Raw genomic sequence first — 22,101 nt, forward strand, 5'->3', positions numbered from 1 at the left:
ATGATGAACATACACTTTCTCTATTTGATGAATTGAATATACCCAATGCACGCAATGCACTGATGTTAACACCTCATATAATCTTTCGTATGAAACCAAAGTATCTAATTGACATTGATGAGAATGTATTGAAGCCAATGCCCGATAAAATGAATGAATGAACTTGTAGGAGAATGGTTAAAAGAATATAGAAAAACTCTTTTGAACACTTAAATCAAACCGCAAGATGTCAATTAATTGTTCAAATGATTAAAAATTTGAATTTTAGAGAGACAATGAAAATTATAGGCCTAACGTCATCCGAAAGTAACAACAAAAGAACTATTTTGAGAAATATATTTGATGCATATCAAGCTATTGGTTCAAAATCATGTACTTAAGATTCTAATGTTACTCGATGTGTCATTACATCAGCCATAATGAGCAAGAAAATAAAAAAAGATCATTTGATAAGAAAAACAAGTAAGTCATTAAACATTAGTAGAACATTAAGTAAAGCATTTCAGAGGTGGGAAAAAATAGAGGAACCTAACAATAATTCTCTTTGGGAATTCTCGAGTAGACTACCACGAAAAGACAACGTTTTTATTGATGCACTAAGAACATTAATTGAAAATTTTTGGCATGACAACGCAAGCGTTTCACCCAACCAAAGAGATGTTGTTAAAAGGTGAATTGGGTCTACAAATCATGAGCCACATGCCAAAAACTGTTTGGATATGACTCAAACTAAATTTTATGAAAGATTCCTTGAAATGTTTCCTCAAAAAGAATTTGTCAAGGATTTTTTGAAATGGAAAAACCTTTTTATATAAATTAATCATGTACGCACCATGTCTTATTGTATGATGCATATTGAATTTTCCATGCACTATGATATTTTTCATCATATTTGTTCTACTTTGCACACTAATGATGTTTTGCAGGAATGCATATACAAGCACCTCCTAAGTCGACAAGAGAATTTATTTCAAGTGTGATATGCAATAGACATGATGGTTGCATTTATTACATGATTCCTTATTTGGAAGGTTCTTGTTCTATATGTGGTGGTTTGAAACGTTTACCAAGATATGTACATTTGGAGAGCACACATGAAATTGGTATGAAACTAGTTTCTTTTCAAAAATACAAGACAGTCACATATGGAGTTAAAAATGGAAAAGATTTGAAGAGATGTGCGTTAGTGAAAAATGATATATGTGTAGCTGAATTTATGAAAATGTTTCAAGAGAAACTAGTTTATGAGTGTACATATTGCATACACATAGAGCTTGATGGTTAGATGAGTAATTCAAGCTATGTAAGGACACATTTCCTCTTGGCACCATTGTCTCTATCATTGATTTTGCTGAAAATTATACAGTACAACCTCAAAATGAAGTGCAATCTATGTATTATTATTCTACACAAGTTTCTATTTTTGTACACATAACATTCATGCATGTAGATGATAGCACATAGGAGGATAGAAAGGTTGTAAGAGAGTATTATTTCTACATAAGTGACGATCGTACTCATTCATCAGAGTTTGTACAAGGATGCTTTAAATTTTTCTATGATAATTTAAAGGAAAGAAACATACAATACAACTAACACTTAATATGGTCAGATAATTGCATCGCACAATTCAAGATTGTAAGGATGTTTTATTGGTTGACAAGGATGCATATGACAAGTGGTGTACAACATTTTTGGAATTTCACTAAGGCTGGACATGATAAGGGAGAGCGTAATGGTGCAGGAGCATGTGTAAAAAGAGCCCTAGCTAGAGAAGAATTGAAGTATGAAGGTGGTGCTGAGTTGATAGATGCAAAAGCAATTGTATGATGTTGTAACTCTACGATTTGTCCAGGTAATCCAGGTACATCAATGGTTCATAGATATTTTTGGTTGATCACTGATACGAGATAGATGGTATGATTTTTCTCTTCATGCATGTATTTTTTGTGGGAAGAATGTGAATCAGAAGAGTGGGTTGACAAATGGTCTTGTAGACCGTTGGTTCCCATTGATACATATCAAATTCCCAAAGCACTATAATTGAGATAGATGGAGACATCAGTGGATTTTGACCATGTATCTGACCTAGTGGATTCAGGTGATTTTTTGAGTTAATTTTTTTGGAAGTATTCTTTTTGGTTCATTTTGTTGTACATCACACTTTATTTTTGGTATTAATTATCACTTTATAAAATGCAGGTCATGTATATGTAGTTGTTGCATAAGAGAACAATGAAGAATGAACAAATTACTTTTTGTGTCGCTGTGTTGAGCCTAAAAAAATTTTGACAACCACAATCATTGATGGAGAGGGAATTGAGTACCCAATAGGGTCTGTTATCATGACAGGAACATAGTTTAGGAGATTCCCTATCAAGAATTATGATGTTTGGTTGTTCGATGACTTTGAAACACAAAGACATATTCTTCATTTCTCTAACCTTTTTGTTGCAACAAATATTCATTTGATGAAGTATCGTGGTAGACCTCATAACAAGATTTTATGGAAAGTTCATGAATCTGACCACAAGGCAATACTTGACACAATACGGGTTAGAGCCGATCCTGAAGGCTCACTTGATTGATTCTACAGTTTAGAGTAGAATGATTTTAAGAATTTTGTATATATCATCGGCAAATTGTTCTATATTTGTTTTTTGTATATATAAATTCCCATGAGCTTATTTGTACATGTTTAGGGGCATAATTTTGTATATTTAAATGGTTAAAATGGCGATGAGATGAATCACACATATTTAAATGCCAAATTTTTTATAAAATCCCATGAGATGATTTGTAACACCATTTTTTGTATATTTAAATAGCCAAGAGATGATTTGTCCATATTTAGAGGCAAATTTTTTAATAATATGTGACAATGTTTTGTGACTATTTTTTGTGACTATGTTTTGTGACTATCTTTTGAGTTTATATGGTGTGATAAGGTTAATGATGACCATTCTTGATAAGGTAAATCATGAGAATTTTTTATTCTTGTATAATCATAGAAAATTATTTGAGTCATTATTGGGTCATGGGAGTCATAGATTGAGTCTAGATACAATTTGAGCAAAAATTGTCATTATTGTCAAAAAAATTGTCAAGCAACTTCTACATCGCGCTGGTAGGGTATGGCTCTCGATGTTGTGACACATTGGGAGGCACAAAAGGAGAATTCATAGCATAAAAGTTCCCACCCATATGCGCTCATGATGTTGGTTTGTGCCCACAATGAATGAGATAAAATCTAGCCTATCTTGCAGCTTTGCATTGCATGCCATTGACAGTTTTTGCAGCAGGTGAAAAAACATTACCATTGAAAATGGCTCTAAGTCATCAGAAAATGAGATAGCCTCATTTTAGATGAGCCTCACATGACCCTATAGGTTCAAACAGATCGATCATATACGTCCTAGATTGTGATAAATAGTATGTCAAAGTTTGACAATTTTTTGGGCTCATGACACTTGAGAGATTGTGCTGGTAGGGTATGGCTCTCGATGTTCTGGCGTATTGAGAGGCATACAGGAGAATTCCTAGCATAAAAATTTCCACCAAGATGTTCTTGTGATGTTGGTTTATGCGCACGATGAACGAAATGAAATCTAGCCTATCTTGCAACTTTGCATTGCATGCCACTGACAGTTTTTGCAGCAGGTGAAAAAATGCTACCATTTGAAAATGGCTCCAAGTTGTCAAAAACTATGATAGGTCATTGTATATGAGACTCACATTCCCCTAGAGGTTCAAACGGATTGATCATATTCATATTGGATTGGGATAAACAGTCTGTCGAAGTTTGACAATATTTTAGACTCAGGGCACTTGAGAGATTGCGTCAATAGGGTATGGCTCTCGACGTTCGGGTGCATTGGGAGGCACAATAGGAGCATGCCTAGCATAAAAATTCCCAACGAGACATGCTCGTGATGTTTTTTTGTGCCCACATTGAATGAAATCAAATCTAGCCTATCTTGCAACTTTGCATTGCATGCCACTGATGGTTTTTGCAGTAGGTGAAAAAATGCTACCATTTGAAAATGGCTCTGGGTCATCAGAAACTGAGATAGGTCATTGTAGATGATCCTCACATAACCCTATAGGTTTAAACAAATTTATCATATGCATCTTGGATTTCAAGAAATAGTCCATCAAAGTTTGACATTTTATTGGACTCAAGGCACTTGAGAGATTGCGCTTGTAGGGTATGGCTCTCAATGTTCCAGCGCATTGGGAGGCATAACAGGAGCATGCCTAGCATAAAAATTCCCACCTAGACGCGCTCATGATTTTTTTTTGTGCCCATGATGAATGAAATCAAATCTAGCCTATCTTGCAACTTTGCATTGCATGCTATTGATAATTTTTGCAACAGGTGAAAAAACACTACCATTTGAAAATGGCTCCGAGTCATCAGAAATTGAGATAGGTCATTTTAGAGGAGCCTCACGTGACCCTATAGGTTCAAACAGATTGATCATATGTGTCCTGTATTGGGAGAAATAGTTTGTCAAATTTTGACATTTTTTTGGACTCAAGGAACTTGAGAGATCGCGCTGGTAGGGTATGGCTCTCGACGTCCTGGCACTTTGGGAGGCATAATAGGAGCATGCCTAGCATAAACCTACCCACCCGGTTGTGCTCATGACATTGGTTTGTGAACATGAAAAACACAATCAATTCTAGCCTATCTTGCAACTTTGACAACTTTGACAACTCTGACAACTCTGACAACTTTGACAACAATTGAGTAACTTTGACAAAAAGTGAGCAAATTTGACAATAATTGAGAAAATTTTACATATTTTATCCAAATGAGCCCAAATGTTGACAACTTTGACAACTTTGACAACAACTAAGCAACTTTGACAACAATTGAGCAACTTTTACATCTTTTATCCAAATGACCCCAAACTTTCATAAATGGCTTCAAATGATCATTAATGGTCCCAAATTACCTTATTTAGATAAAACAGTGGTAAAACAAGATGAGAACCAAAATTTGACCATTGCGAGCATGAGGGTTCTCTCACACCACACACATTAACAAATATAAATGAAAGGATTCAAAAGCATCCATTGATCATTACCATGGATCAAATCTGACCATTACCATTGAATTTCATTTTCATTGAAACAAAGAGTTTTTTAAGGTTAATTCAACATTTTAGAAAGTTTATCAAATCATATTCCACGATTGCAATGTTTTATATCATAGATTTTTGTTGTTTATATTCATATTGTTGATTACATAGACAAATATTCATTTAACTTTATAAAAGGGCACCCACCAAATACAATGAATACACAATAATGAACTCAATACAAGGAGTTTTGTAGGGTTAATTCAACATTTTAGAAACTTTATCAAATCATATTCCATGATTGCAATGTTTTATATAATAGATTTTTGTTGTTTATATTCATATTGTTGATTACATAAGAGAATAATCATTTAGCTTTATAAAAGGGCAGCCACCAAATACAACGAATACACAATAATGAACTCAATACACATTTATTGGATCAAATATCAACATTTATATATATATTAGAAAAGGCATGTATGCCAAGTCAATATAAGTATTACAAAAATATGGTATATGCCATGTCCAAATCAATATGTAATAAAAATGTAGAATATATCTACATGTATTGGTCATTCAATGACCTTAACACTATATGATCCTATACTTGTGGTGGATCATTAAAATCGATCCTCTTCAATGTAGTATGCAGCTCTGTAGATGGCTACAAAACCACAATTCAAAAGCCAAGTTAGAATCCTTTTGTAGAAAATAGTTCACAATTATCAACATAACTTTGCATTTAAATATAATTTCTTTGCAATAGAAATGTAGATTACCTCATCTGCTGATCTAGGATCTACTGTCTTCTCTATCCTCTCCTTGTCATTCTTAGGAGTTCTCTTGAATACCTTCTTCAAAGGCTCCAAGTTATGGCCAAACCGCAAAGGGGGCTATTGTCGATTAAATACAATTAATACAATGTACTAACATATATACATCAAAAACACTAAAAATCTATAATATAGAGAACACAAGTGTATCAGAGCTTGAGATACTTCTCCAATAGACCGAGGAGGGCTCACCATTGATGGAGCAGTTGTCACTATTACCTGTACGAAAATGATCAAAGATTAAATACAATTAATATAATGATAAGCATTGTAGGTTAAAAAAAAATAATGTAATATATCAAACAAAAGTGTACGGGAGCCTGAGATGCTTCTAAAATACATAGAGGAGGGCTTGCCATTGATGAAGTAGCTATGGATATTTCCTGTATGAAAAAATGATAAGATTGTAATTTATCAAAAGTTCACATGTACACGTGTTTATAATCATCAAATCAAGAAAATCAAGTAGAGATACATACCTCTAGCCTCTCTCGATCCTCAGGAGTATCAGGTGCATTCAACATATCTACATAGCTCAATGGTTGCCGTACATATAAAATAGACAAAAAACACTAATCAATCTACAAATCCCAACTAAGACAATTTCAACCTTTTCAAACAATTGTACAACTAAAAATGTGTTCAATTACCTTCTTCCCACATTTTGGCATCCTTAAGTATATCTTTTGCTAAGGATGAGGCTGAGACACGGAGGGGGTACCCTAAAAAAACAAAATTAACTTGAGATATTAGTACAAATAATATTAAACATAATTTAACAAATCTAAAATGAAATGACTTGCATACTCTATCAAAAGAATACATAAAATAAGGTGTACAAAATATGATACCGTATAGCCTTGTAGGCCAAAATCGATCGCTGAGAGCGTGACATCATCAATCTGGGACATTTGGTCCTCTGACAATGCCTACAAACAAAAAATTGTCAAGCATTAAAGAGAGTTAGTATATCTTGTAATTTTTTTGAATTCAAAGTGTACTATTCTATTTTAACATTTTAAAAAATTTATACCTCAAACGTCAAAGTTGTCGTTGCAGTAACTGTGGGAGGAATATCAGATATTGCTGCTACATCCTGAAATGCATATTATTTGTATCAATTTAAATTTATATATAAATGAAAATTCATTTACAATTACAAATTTTAAGTGACTGATAAATAAAATGCTATGAATTCAAATCAACACACCCGTGTCTGCGGATGACTGCCAAACAACATGTCCATCTACTCATCCATTTGTGCCACATCCTCAATCGTGCAGGTCTGACATCTACTCCCACAAATCATGCACAAATGGGATGTGGATCCATCTACAGTGGCCTCATCATTTGTCCTTGTGCATATCCTTGAGCAAGTGGCACACATAGGCTGAATGGGCTCACTAGTGCCACCTACAGCAACTAATGGCTCATCATCTGGTACGAGAGGGTGTGCTAACTATGTCCCATGTCGAATGATCACATCAGTCAATGCTATGGCTTCCTGAAGAGTTTGTAGCTCCATTGACTCTTTCAAGTCTATTGGGACAGTCAAATGCACCTTGGGTATGGGTGCTAGGGGGTGATGACTCTCTTGGGCCACTCACCTACGGGCTCCAGGTCTATCTTGGGCAGAGCCGCCACCTCTACCATGGAACACTCTCATGTCAAAATAATTAGGAAACACATTGAGGAAAAACTCACTGTATACTTTCCTCAAAAAATACAATGGCATCTCAAAACTATTACAAGGTGGTTTGTCAAAGACCATCCACCATCTCTACCAAAAAAAATTCTTCATCTAGACATTGGTACACCAATGTATGGGAAATCTCTTTTCATTAAGAGGTAATGACTCACTAGTTTTTGGATCAACAAAAAGGGCACATATTTGCTATTTACTATTGTTTTTATTTTTCACTCCCTCGTATGATAACCCACTATCATAATATTGATGACACCTATCCCTATAGTTTCCCTATTTTGTAATTTGAGTGGAAACTGTAGTGGCACCACTAGTTAATGTTTCTAGGCTAGTGGCGAGGGATTTATGATTCTCAAGCTTATATGTTTTCAATATATTAATTTATCTATTTTTTTTAGCCATGTTTTATCCTAACTGATTAATAAATTGCTCCTATGTATCAAGTGTATGGTCAAAAGGAGGATCTAGAGGTGTATTTTGTTGGTTTTGTTCGGGGTTTTGAGGAGGTGCATATGATGAATACTAAGAGGCGGGGGGGGGGGGGCTAAATTAGTATACCCAAAAAATTTATCAAACACTTAAGAAAATGTACTACAGACCGGTATAGCCTTTTAAATAGTAAACCGGTTAATACATAGAAAAGAGAAATAGCAAATAAAGTATTCACCCACAATAACACAATCACCATAACACAAGATATTTTGACGTGGAAACCCAAATGGGAAAAACCATGGTGAGTAAAACTCACAAGTCTACTATCTGTAGAATAGCAACCATTCTGGTTAAAGCCTTACAATGTTCTTCACCAGAACATATCCTGTTAGGAATCCAAATCTCTGTTAGGAGATAAGTCCTATTAAAGACTACCCTATTAAAGGATTTCAGATCCACAACTGTGAGCCACCTTGTTAGAGGATTTTGAACAAGCTTAACTAAGCCTATCCGATTAAGGGTTTCTAACTTGTCGAAGAGATCCATAAAATTTTCAAACCAAAATTACTCCCCCTTCGCCAACAATGACAAAGTAAAACAAACATGCCAAAATCATATTGCATAACATAAAAACAGAGTATATGTCTATGACAATAATGAGTAAAACTTTTCAAAAATGAATTTAAAGTTTTTCAAAAATTCCTTCATGTTTGTAGACCAGGTATCTAGGAGTGAGGCAAAAATTTCACTTTGAGTCTTCATCTGGAATGCTAATTCCTCCATGGCATCAATAGTACTCAATTCTTGAGTGAAAATAATAGCGTCCATGTTCAGAAAGCACTTCTGAAGAATCTGCAACTTAGGTAACAACAACAACTAAAGTTTCTGCAGATTTTGAGACCACTTGCAAATCTCTGAATCAATCTTGTCAATCTATTACCAGTGAGTCCATATTGTCTGCCCATACACTATGAAGGAATCATAGGTCACTTTGAAGTTTTCTATATATTTCTTTAACTCTGATTGGAGTTGACCCTTCTTCTTCAGAGTATCATCACAGAATAGATTGGGCTGGCAGATTTTTCTTAGAAGTTTATTACCTTCAGCCATGGCCAGACTGATATCATCTCTCTGATGTATTACCTTGGCTCTGTCTTCATTAAATTGCTTTACCAATGCAATTTTTAGTTCCTTTGCATGCTTTTTCTTTGTGGTAGCCTGGGCAACATATTCCAATGATTGTACTTGATCGCCCACTACTGAGCATAGAATTTTCAACTGGGCCAATGAGGAATCGGTATCAGAAAGATCAGTATTAGGAACTGAGGTTGAAAAATTATCAACAACAAGTTGAATAACATATTTTTCTTTCTTCTTTCTCAGTTCCTCCAATCTTTCTTGAGCAAGTTGAATACTTCTCAGGAGCTCATTTTCATCTACCGATTTGGTGAGATAGGCAAGAGTCAATACATTGAGACTGGTGGAATCAACCTGTTTAACTTGAGCTTGATCTCCACTGGCCTTGGGAGTTTGTCCACCTACCTTTTCTTTGATCTCCTCTTATCTCTTCTTCTCTTCCTTCTCCTTCTCCACTTTCACTTTCTCCTATTTATTTTTCTCTACCTTCTCCTTCTCCGCTTTCTCTTTCTCTTCTTTTTCCTTCTCCGCTTTCTCCTTTTCTGCTTTTTCCTTTTCCACTTTCTCTTTCTCTGCTTTTTCTTTCTCCAGTCTCTCTTTCTCTGCTTTTTCTTTCTCCATTTTCTCCTTATCTGCTTCCTTCGATTGAGTACCTTTAGCATCTAGTGCATCCACATCAATAGGGTCATTCTTCTTAGTTGCTCTTTCTCCCTGATCATTGAAGGTTTCATCTGGTTTAGATGTAGATAGGTCAGGCTCTTGCTCAGCCTGTTGATTTGCTTCGGATACCTTCTGCATCTTGACAACTACTTTAGCCTGTAGATGGGTGTCTTTTCCCACCTCAGAGACTTTAATCCAAGTAACTGAAGTCTTCTCTTTTGCATGAAAAAGATGCCTTTGTACTGATTAAGAGGCTCAAATAATTCAAAATTAGAGGCATCTATAAAATATTGAGCAAACATTTGCTCCCTAATTTCTTTCTCTTTTTCAATTACAATGCGCCATTTATTATCCAAATAATTATACAAAGAATTAGAAACAACAGGTTTAATATCAATCAGAGACTGATCATTATCACATAGATACTTAATAAGTTCTTTCTCTACCTCCAGCTTTTCAGTATCACTAAGATCATCAAAATAATTTTTTAGATCACCAAGAATTTTACTTCTAATGTTCTTTATAATCCTTTGATAATGTGTCATAGGCTTGTAAGAAGCAACATGTATATTTACCGGTGCAGAGGTTGCAGGTATATTACTGGTTGGCTTGGTATTCTTACTCGATTGCCTCACCTTCTTTATTTCTTCTTCCGATTCAGTGTCTACTAAATCATGTGCTTCGTTTTTATTTCTCTTCTTCCTCTCAAATACCTTTGGTGGAATAGCCTCTGGTTTCTTCTTGGCTGGTGACCTCTTGTTCACTTTAGGACTGGCAGCAAATCTAACCAGTTCTAATGCTGATGGCACAACTTTCCTCTTCTTCTGCTTCGGTACTACAGTAGGATTAACCCTCTTAGAGTAGGTACCAGTCCTCTTCTTCTCTAGATCAAGCAGTGAAGCAAGTAGAGTAGAGGCATACCCAGTAAGTGTATCATTCACCACTTCATAGCCCATAGGCTCAACTTCATCTTGCCTAGGCTCAACTGCTTCCATTATGCAATGATCCACTTTGATTGTGAAACAGATATCATCTTCATACTTTTTAACCAGGTCACCTTATATCCTTGTTCTTTGGTTCATCTTCAATATGAACTCATCAAAATACATGTTTAGAGTCTCTCGATAAGTAGATACCAGTGCTTGCAGACTCTCCTTGAATTGTTTGGTAACCGGTAGGTCACTTGACCATTGAACATCACCAACTCCTAGAAAATACCCTTGAAAGTAGAAAAACAACCTGACAAATAGTTGACTGAATTTGAACCTTAGTGTCTTGTCCTCTTTGATGGATTCCAAATTCTTCATGAGTTGTTTTTGCATGCAGGTACACAAGTTGAACTCTGCATCTTTCTTAATCATCCGATAAGTGGCATGTATCGCGTATGAATGTCATTCATTCTACTAGCATAGAATAATCTATACCCAATCACCATGCATGCATACTTCACCAAGTCATCTTTAATGGGGTTGATAGTCATTGCCCTCTTGTTGCTCACAAAACCGGTGAGCTCTGTCACTTTGTTTTTTGTGATCTTACGAAGAACAAGAACTTCACCAATATTGCAGAAACTGGTCACGACATGGATTGCCTTCGGTGTGATATCATGGGTTCGCTCAAGATACATCTTGTCACCATGAACCCTACTACAAATAATTCTTATATGATCTTATGTGAATTCCTTGAGAAAATATACTGCATTGTGGAGTTTCTTCTTTTGAATTACCTTGTACTTTGGTTTAATCTTCTTATCTTTTCCACAAAACAAAATCAACTGGGAGTGAATTACTAGAGACCCTAGGTCTTCCAGTCTGCAATGAATATAACCATAAACATCCCCTTCGATAATGACTCCGACGGGAATTTGAGATAGGGCATTGTATTTCACCTTCTTCCTAAGGGATTCAGATTACTCCTCTAATGCAGAAGAGCTAGAAGAGGCTTTGGATGCAGAAGCCATGTCTAAATAATTTTGATTGATGAGAGTGATTCAATGAAAAATACTTTTTCACTTTGAACTAGGGTTCGCCGATGTTGAGCACAATACACTTCTCCAAGAGCTTGTTTTACCACTTTGACCTCCACTCTAGATAACTTGAAATGATTGTTGAATCTTGCAGAAGATTTCTTTCTGGATTTCTTCGAATGCAAGATTGATCGCTTTTGTCACTCTGCTTAGGTTAGAAAATGCTTCTTCAAAAATAGGTAAGTAAAAATGACTACAAGAATCACCTTTATACATGCTCCTACCTACCGTAATAAATGCATCACCATTAGGGTACAAACCCTAATTTTACCTTTTACCACTTTATTTCTTCTGTCAGTCGATAGGTAACCTAATACCAATAAAATCACTTTACTGATATGCTCTGGGGGTTCAAAACATTGTTACCAATATGTTCCCACTTAAGCTTTTTGAAGCTCAATTTGCCAATTCAGGGGTCTCTACACTGGGTGCAAAAATTGGTGCATCTTGTGGCTTCTCTTTAGATTTCTTTTTCCAAATTTTATCCATATCAGCCTTAACGGTTTCAACATTGAACTTTCCTTTACCTTTTGGGTCAACTGGTTTGTCTCCTGATGGATTTTGTCTTAGTTTGTATGATCTAGCAATATGTCCTAGTTTGTTACAATGATAGCATACCATACCAGGTGCTCTCCATGGTTTGGTGTTCACACTCCCATTCTTTCTCCTAACGTTGCAGCAATGTGACTGCTACCATGACAGATCACATAGGTTTCTCTCCAACCATTCATTGCTCCATAACCATTTGACCTATGGTCATAGGTTCTATACCGGTTTGGGTTCCAGTTCATAAGAGGTTCTAGGACAACTCCTTTTGATCTTGATGCATAACCTCCAGAGTTGTTCATAACCGGCCTGTACTCAAAATATCTATGCCCAAACTTGTTGCATGCATAACAATGACCATTAAATCTACCAGTTCTAGCCTTGTGGTTATACACATTGTTTTGCATGTAAGGGAAATTATTATAAGCCTTGCTCCTACATACATTGGCAGTATGTCCTTCCTTATGATAGTTAAAGAATACAGGTTTGAAATTTGGCTTACCTTTTCTTTTACTGTTGTTATTAGGTACATGTTGCTCTTTTAGTGCATCAGTCTTGCTTCCAAAGGTTTCGCCTTCCTCATATGTAGAGAAACCAAGTCCAGAGGTATCCTTCGATGGCTTCATTGATTCCATCTTTTGGTCCAACTTCCCAGCACTCCGGTTGAACTTTGCAAGTATCTCCTTCATTAGATCTTCAACTTTTCTTCGGTTTTCCACTTCCTGACTCATCCTAATGGTCAGTCCATCTAGCTCCCTCCTCAGGTTAGTTTTGGACTCATTTAGTTTGTGCACTTCTTCAACTAGGGCATCCATGTTTGCTTCATCAGAAGAGCTATTTTCAGTCTTCTCCAGCATTTGCTTAGCAAGTTCTCTTCTTTTGGCTAAAGAGGCTTTATACTTGACCTTAAGTTCATCATAGGCTTTCTCAGATTCAGCCAGACGGTGAGTGAGTTCCCTCATGCTGTATTCCCCCATATTTCCTTTCAAGTGGTTAGACTTAAAGAAAGGTTGGCTTTGATACCAATTGATGAATACTAAGAGGTGGGGGTGAATTAGTATACCCAAAAACTTTACCAAACTCTTAAGCAAATTTACTATAGACCTGTATAGCCTTTTAAACAATAAATCGATTAATACACAAAAAATCCAAATAGAAAAGAAAGCATTCACCCACAATAACACAATCACCATAACACAAGACATTCTGATGTGGAAACCCAAATGGGAAAAACCACGGTGAGTAAAACTCACAAGTATACTATCTACAGAATAGCAACCAGACCGGTTAAGGCCTTACAATGTTCTTCACCAGAACAGATCCTGTTAGGAATCCAGATCTCTATTAGGAGATAAGTCCTATTAAAGACTACCCTATTAAAGGATTTCAGATCCACAACTATGAACCACCTTGTTAGAGGATTTCGAATAGGCTTAACTAAGCCTACTCGGTTAAGGGTTTCTAACTTGTCAAGGAGATTAGTAATAAACAAGTAAGTGATCTAGAAAGTAGCACATAATGCTTAGTTAGATCCTTGATAGTTCTTTGTTAATGCATTGCAACATTACTTCAGTCTTCTATCCTTTGCATGTTCAATCTTTGTCGCAAGATACCTTCCTTCAAAAACCTAATCTCCTTACGCAACCCTACTACACACAAACATAAAACCCTAGACATGATGTCCTCATATAGGAATCTGATTTCATGTCGGTCAAATGAGATTAGACTACAATTTCCTAGGTATAGTGCATCTAGACATAATTTGTAACACGACACATAATCACTGCATCGGTGTCGGTGGATGATAACTCATCACACTTTACAAGTTTACCAGTTAACAAAACACAGTATATCGATTACCAGTTTTACAAACAAAGACTGGTAAACTGGAACATTGTGTTCTGATCCTAAAAAGATTGGTATCCGCTTGGGGTCCTCATACCTCTTTGACATCCTCGTATTGCTTGAGATCCTCAGTCATGCTTTGACCAGTAAGCTCCTTCTGTAAACACCGATAGTCTTCAACAAACAAAGACTATGCATATAATGACATACAATACCGGTTTGAACAATACATCACATAGTACCGGTTGAGAATAACTCATATAACAAATAAGTGTGTGTCCATCAATGACAATCACAACTAAACATCATCAAAATACCAACAACATCTTGCTCTTGTTGTTGTTGTTGATTTTCAGAATCTGGTTTGTGTAACAAAAAATAAAAAAACCTAGTCAAAATAAATGAATTTAAATTCAAAATGTAAAAAATTTGAACAAATGCAAAAGAAAAACAAAAATCAAGCAAAAACAACCTTGATCCATGGCGTTTGGGTGAGAAAAGAGGGAGCCCGTGCATGGTTTAGCGAGAAAAAACCCAAATTATCAACTCACGAGTGCGTGAAAAATAAGACAGAGTTTGCAAAATTTTTTGTATTGACATGTACTGCATACATGCTTCTTTAGGACTTAAAACTGCGTATGGGGTTCTAAGTCCTAAAGTAGTGCGTACGTGATCATTTTTCTAAAGGAACCCTATACGCACTTTTGTCCCTTTAGCCTCGGGGACAACGAACCTTAGCGCGTACAAGGTGATTTGAATTTTAAGTACTGCGATCACAAGGCTTATTTTTTTAAAGTTTTTTTAGGTGTGTGCCCACTTTTCTGCACACCATATTTGTGCACTTACCCCAAATAAAATAGTTAGGAGGACAATAGAGAATATGTATTGGATGTTAACTCGAAAAGACCACTTTTTGACCCTTGTGTACATAACAAATCCCACTGGGTTTGTTGTTACTACCTAGAAGCTAAAATAATAGATACAAATAAGCACTTAACTCGCATATGAAGAAAGTCCAAAAAAATGTCAAAATCAATGTATAGTTTAGGAGCTTAGGGTGTACAAAACTAACTATAATGACTACTAGTACCCTTCTCCTAATGATTTTTTAGGGATTTATGATAACATATAAGTTTATGCAATGGGTGAAATTCATTTAGGAATGTGATTTTAAAATTAATTGTTATATTTTAGATATTCTAATGAAATTAAGCTTAATGCATACTAAAATGGTTATGGATAAGTAATTTTGATGATAACAATTACAACGCATATAAAAATATTGGTTATGGGCAAGTAATTTTAATGATAGAAATTACAATGTGTGTAGATATATCATTGGGTAGAATTTGCTGCCAATAATTATATAGCAGTTGGATAAAGAAACTCCAACCAAAAGATCATCACATGTTCATAAAAAAAAATTGTTTGCCACAAATATGAAAATGTAGTCGCTAATAAAATTCAAAAAATAGCTAGGAAATAAACAAGGATGTCCATAAATGCCAAAATCCATCAAAGAAAAATTTGTTTGTCACCAGTACAAAAAATTTCATCTATAAAAAAATTAGAGCCTTTATGGGCTCCCACAACGTTTCCACATCCCGAGAAGGTTTGGAACCTACTATAGTATGCACTTCTCCTTCAAACAAAAATTTTAAGCACTTATGGACTATGAAAGGGACTTCTTTCATGGAGGCAAGCCAAGGATGATCCAACTTAAAATGAAATTAGTCTAAGTTAGAGATTATGTTAAAGGGCACATCTTAGGTTTAGGTCCAAGTTGAATATGAAGGGTGATGGAACTAATAGTAGGACAAATGAAACCATCATGCACCTTAATCAAGACTTCAGATTTATCATAAGTGTCTTGATACATTTCATATATGTAAAGAACACTTCTATAACAATATTCACTATGCATACCGAATTAATGAGGACCCCACATGTGGGTTTGTCATTAATTCTAAGGTGATGTATAGTGGTTCATCAAGTGCACACATCAAGTTATCACTTTGGGTGAAGGTGATACTAGGTTCAAGCTTGTTCTTAGGTTTCTCTTGTTTAAGACAAGTTTCTATCATATTTACTAAATGTTCTTCTTGATTAATTTGCAAATTATTTTATATATAATCAGAATTTGGAAGTAGAATGGTTCTATCTAAGCCTGATTTATAAAACACGAGAATAAGAGAAAATAATAAGCACTTGTGGGGAATTCATATATATTGAATCATAATAAGCCTAGAATAAGATAAGTATAAATATTTATAAAGAACTTATTTAGTGATTCGATCATCTTTAATGTTCCATAGGTGCAATATGATATATAATAAAAAATATACAAAGTTTAAAAAAGTGAGGTGAAAGGTGAAATAAAAGGAAAGTGAAATAGATAAAATAAAGGGGAAAAGTTAAAGTGCATTGATAACAATATTTTAAAAGTAAAGTGTTACATTGAAATATTAAAAGGGAAAATATTATATAAATACTTTTTAATTATTTTAAACTTGGACTAAATATGGTGATGGAAATGTTATAAAGAAATATTAAATGAATATTAAAATTGATAAAGCATTAGAATAATATCATCATTTTTGTATTACAAAATTTAAGTGACTAATCAAATTATTTTTCAAAGGTATAAATACTTGATGCAAATTTAAGTTGTTTTTAAGAAATTTTTAAAATTGCAACGAACTATCTAGAACTTTTAATTGCTAGTTCATTTTGTTTGAACATTAACACAAATTTCTAAAAGAAGGAATATACAAAGGAATATTCATAAAACCCTATGAAATATGGAATATGCTAATTATGAAGAAGAATATGCCAAGTGTTGATAATTGACTCTATCAAAATATTGATGTCACCCATCTACCACTTTTAAATTTCTACAATTGATTATCTCTAATGAGATCCAAGCCATCGATTATTCTATCCAAATTTTTTATTTCTTTTTTAATTTAAAAAACCCAAATTTATTCATTTAGACATTAAAAAACCGTAAGAGCTCTAAGATATTCCACTATTTTTTTTTTTCAAGGAGATTAGACTAAGACCTATTAGACATTATTTATAATTGTGGGCTATATATTAGTGATTTTTTTTTTTCTACACTTTCAAATTTGTAAACATCATATCAAATACAAGTCATTTCAAAATTGTAAATCATAAATGATTGTATACTTATCAGTTTTTTGAAATGTCAAATTGTTGTGTCAATATTTGTTTGCATTTTCTCAATTTCTTTATATAATAAGTTTTTCATGAGATATTTGCATCATTTATAGATGTAACTATGATAGAGCCCAGTGAAGCATAAACTACTAATGATATTGAACTTAAATATTTGAGGTATACATATTTGTAATATTGCTTATAGATTCAATATTTCTAACTTTCTCTCTTTCTCACACTATCTTTCTTTTATCTTTTTAGAAATTTAGAATTCAAATTTTACAGATTCAAAGTTGTTCAACACATTTTGGATTTTATGACATGAGGTATTCTAAAATATATGTACGAGGTGTTGATCGATGCCACATATGTGTACGAGTTGTAATCAGATATGTGTAGGTCCTACTCGTGGTCCTGAATCCACTTCAGATGTACCTGCAGTTGCATCAGATGATATCACATTAGATGTACTCCCTTAAATTTTTATCCTCATTTGGGCCCTCACCTTGGTGTTTGTGTCCTAAGGCCTAATTGGAGACTTGATTATACTCATACCATGCATATTTGCCATATTTTTGACCCTGCACTTCATTTACCCTTTATTTTTGGTGCCTGGTTGCTTAGGACCAGAGCGCCCAGTGTCGTGGTCGTCCCAATTAGGACCCATTTCTTAGCTCCTTAATGGTCACAAGATTTGGGTGGGAATCCTGACCCCCTGTTGGCTCATGTAAAAAAAATAAGTTGTTTTTAGATGGGAAAGAATAAAAGGAGATCTACCCCTCTCATTTTGATATATTTGGCAATCATATTGATTAATCAATTCAAGAAATCAAGCATTCAAGTTCAAGTGAGCAAACAATCAGTCTTTTTGCAAGAATTGGAGCAAAGATAAGTTCAAGATTCAAGCATTGGAGTTGTCATTCATGTTCTATGTTATTGAAGACTTCATGAAAACCTAATTCTATGTGGAGACAAACAAAACTTCACAAAGAGGTATAGCATTTGTGTTTCAGTCATTATTCAACATCTCCCTCAAAAGGAGAACATTTTCATTACTGTAATTCAATCATATTTCATTGTTAATTCCAAAACCGAGGTTTGACCTAAGGCAAATCCCTATTTCCAACCTATTTCGCTTCTCTACTATGTGTAGGAACAAGTACAAAGTTGCAATATTCAGAATTGGCTTTATTTACAGTAACGAGCTGGTCCCCCATTGGAGTGCAAAAAGTATGGAGGCCCAGAGTGACCGTCGCTACGGTCCCAAAAAATGAGGATATCCTTCTGAGAACAGGTCCGAATACTCTTACAATATTTAGATCTAGGTTCGTGGCTCGATTCAACGATTGTAGCTCACCATTTATGCATTTTTTTACATTAATTTCCAGCACATTTACCCTAATTTCAACATTTTTATAATTCAACTTAAAAAAGAACAGTCCAATCAAATCCAGTAAATCCAAAAGAATTCCTAGCCCTTATCCTTGCTAGTTTGTGGCTAGATCCATTGGGTTTACCTCCCTCTGTAATGTATTATTCCCTTAGCAAAAATTAGTGGTTTTCATCCTTCTTGTGGTGGAAACCCAAATTTTTCACCATTACATTTTGGTGAACCCAACACCTTACTCCTGTAATTGTGATTTATGTTCTTAGATCTGAGGGTTTATGCAATTTCAATTTCAAATTTACATTTGCAAGTTTATTTTTTCATCGAATTAAAAAAATTTAGAGGTTGAATTCACAAAAACCCTAATTTTTAATTCTAAAATTGAGCTTGTGTGTTGTCTAATTTGGATTTATTATTTCAAGTCTAATTATTCATTTGATTTAAAATTCAAATTTTGCCTCCTATATCTCATTTTTAAATTGAATTACGTAAATTTAGTGGTTGAATTTACATAAACCCTAATTTATAATTCTAAAATATATCATGTGGATTGCATAATTTTTTAAATTAATTTTTAGATTTGATCATTATGAACATTATGGTATGATCTATATGCATTTATCTTTCAAATTCACAAATCAAATTGAATAATTAATTGGTTTAGCAATCATTTGTCACAAAAAATTGTATTGCTTAATCATAATTTTCAAATTCAAATTTAAATTTCCCTCCTTTGTGCATGAGTTGTACTACAATTAGTCCTACCTAAAATATTCCCATGAGAAGAAGTTATAGAATTAAGGCTTCCCAAGATTTAATTACTAAGGATATGGAGCCTAACTTGGATAACTTGTTTAATGAGAATGTGGGTGGTTCTAATATTCCAGCTGTCATCTTCTTTAGTGAATGATAAGCAGTGAGGGGTCGTAAGGTGTCCCACCATGGTTTGGAATTGATCGATATAAATATCTTTAGACACTATGGTATTTACTAATGCTCGTTCAAGGATTTCTTTGTGTGTAGGTGAAAGCTTTAAAAGTTCCAAGATGGATATTTGGGCGGGTGTTTTCTTTAATTGATCCACTAGATTGTATTGTTTGGTAGTGGATGATGTGTTTGTCGTAGGACCCAGCAAAACAACTTTAGCTTTGCTTCTTGTGATAGCATGAGCAGGTTCTTGATTTTTCTTTTCTTTAACTACAATCATGTTTACGACATTATCATATGTATGAGCGTAGTTTACCTTTGCTTTACCCTTACCATTATTTGTTGTTGATGATTCACCCTTCTCATAGTTTGGAAGCGGGGTTTTAAAAGTTGTATGAGATCCATTTGTTGTATGTCCATCCACTGTTATTACTCCATTATCAATCAAATCTTGGATGACATGTTTTAATCGCTGACAATTATCTGTGTGATGTCCCTTTTTTTGATGGAAATCGCAATAATGGTTATCATTCCACCAAGATGGTTTTACTTGAGGTTCGTAGTTCCTTTCATCTGGCAAAGTAATCAATTTGTTTGCAAGAAGCATCTTTAGTGCTAACCCAAGGGGTTCACCAATGTTTGTAAATTGTCTTCGAAATAAATTTTTGATAGTTGCTTTTTGGTGATGATTGTTTTGCTGAGCCGTTACTGAGTGATGGGATAAATTAAAAACCGGTTGTTTTGGTTTCACATTGTTGTTATCCACTATTCCATCGTTGATGACATTACGATTTCTATTCCAAAACTTTGTCTTATCATTGTGATTGTTGTTATTAGTGTTGTTAGGAGGATGAACTCCATCTTTGTATATTCTCAATTCACCTTTCTTTATCATGGCTTCTTCCATTCTGATTCCATTATCAATCATCTTTCTGAAACTTTGATTTCCCTGCATTTTTAGATGATAACTCATTTGATCATTTAGGTTGTCAATGAATATATCCATTTTTCATACAGTGGCACTGCATGAGGATATCGTGAAGCTAACCGTCTCCATCATTGTAAAAATGTCATGAAAGGTTCTCCACTCTTTTGTTTGGTATTACATAGGTCTAGCATTGTTACTTCATATTGTATGTTGTAAGAGTATTGTGAAACAAACTTATCCACCAATTCTGAGAATGATCTGATTCCAAGTGGAAGTTTAGAGAACCATTCCATAGCTAGTCTAGTTAACCTTTTCGGAAATAATCTCATTAAGTAGGTATCCTCATGTGCAAACTCCATACTCATTGTGCAAAATTCTCATATATGATCTTGAGGGTCAGTGCTTCCATCATATTTTTTCATATTTAGGAGTTTCAAAACCTATAGGAAATGGTATCATGTTTAGATTTCTGTCCAATCGATAAGGACAAATTTCTTGAAGTGAGTATCTTCTAACATTTCCTCTACATATCTTGAATTTTTGTTTGCAGTGTTTGCAGTTGTTACGTGAGAGTTGTGATAGGATTATCAACATGATTTGTTCTTGCATAACCATGATTTTATATTCTAGGAGGATCTGGATCTTGTCTTGTGTCATCTCTACTCCTTGTATCTTCATTGGGTTGAACGATATTCAAAATTTCCACTTCATCTCTTTTGGGAATGTAAGTTTCTTCATTGGTTTTGGTGTTACTAATAATTGATGTGTCATTCATTTTAAGATAAAAAATATCCTCATATTGTTCATTACTAGGAGGAGGATCACTTTTCTTTTGTGTCAATTTGTTCATATCAAAAACTTGGGGGAGTGTAGCACCAATTCTTGCTAACATTAGGAAGTATTTTTCTTTGTCTCCCTCCAATATTTTCTCCATAAATTTATTGAATTGGGGACCTTTTTTGATGTCTCTGACATGTTGTTCTGTTATTTCTTCTTTGACTTGTATTTCATCTTCATGTTCCATGGTTATATGCTCTTCAGTTATTTCCAATGTTTCGATTTCCATCTTTGCGATCTTTCATCTCTAAAGCTCTAGTTAAAACGGGCATACACGTGTGTTAGATATTGTGTTGGGATTTGATTGTCCAAAAGTTGTTTTGATAAGGGATCAACTGTCAATGTAAATGTGATAGCATGATATGACACGAAAAGATGGTTCAAGTGTTTAAAAATTTGTAAGTTTTTCGATCTTCGGTTTTGGAGTGCAACGATGATGATTTGATAATAACCAAGTCCAATAGGAATGATATATCCTACGATGTGGGACAAGATTATCCTGACCAAATGTTGTAGTTTCATGATAAAGGATGATAGATCCTGATGAGAAACTATGTTTTGGGTGATC

General features: G+C 34.5%; 1 pseudogene; it reads right to left on the reverse strand.

Moving 5' to 3' along the window:
• LOC131051808 (alpha pinene synthase, chloroplastic-like) overlaps window positions 1-22,101 on the reverse strand; it is a 95,624-nt pseudogene that overhangs the window by 24,450 nt on the left and 49,073 nt on the right.

This window comes from Cryptomeria japonica, chromosome 1 (genome assembly GCF_030272615.1).
Source record: "Cryptomeria japonica chromosome 1, Sugi_1.0, whole genome shotgun sequence".
NCBI classification, from domain to species: Eukaryota; Viridiplantae; Streptophyta; class Pinopsida; order Cupressales; family Cupressaceae; genus Cryptomeria; species Cryptomeria japonica.